This window comes from Anneissia japonica, unplaced genomic scaffold, assembly GCF_011630105.1.
Source record: "Anneissia japonica isolate Jap-2015-1 unplaced genomic scaffold, ASM1163010v1 scaffold199_len4679917_cov187, whole genome shotgun sequence".
NCBI classification, from domain to species: domain Eukaryota; kingdom Metazoa; phylum Echinodermata; class Crinoidea; order Comatulida; family Comatulidae; genus Anneissia; species Anneissia japonica.
The window spans coordinates 1,644,815-1,645,176 of NW_022686322.1; positions in this window are offsets into that span (position 1 = coordinate 1,644,815).

Genomic DNA, 362 nt, shown 5'->3' on the forward strand with positions numbered 1-362 from the left:
TTTTGAATAAAACAAGAAACAAAGAGTTTGCAATGTAACCATCTAATTTCCTTACAAATCCTCTTTCTTTAAAGTGAAATTCTACATTATGGAAATTTTGCACGAAATCTGTCAACCACGATGTCAAGTTCGAGGTTGCTTCCCCTATCGCGATGTATTCCAAGCATCATGAGGCTATCCAAACGAGCATTTGTCATAACAGAACGCAATATATTTTAAATTAGTGTCATTGAACTATTATTATTATTATTATTATTATTATTATTATTATTATTATTATTATTATTATTATTATTATTATTACTATTATTATTATTATTATTATTATTATTATTATTATTATTATTATTATTATTATTATT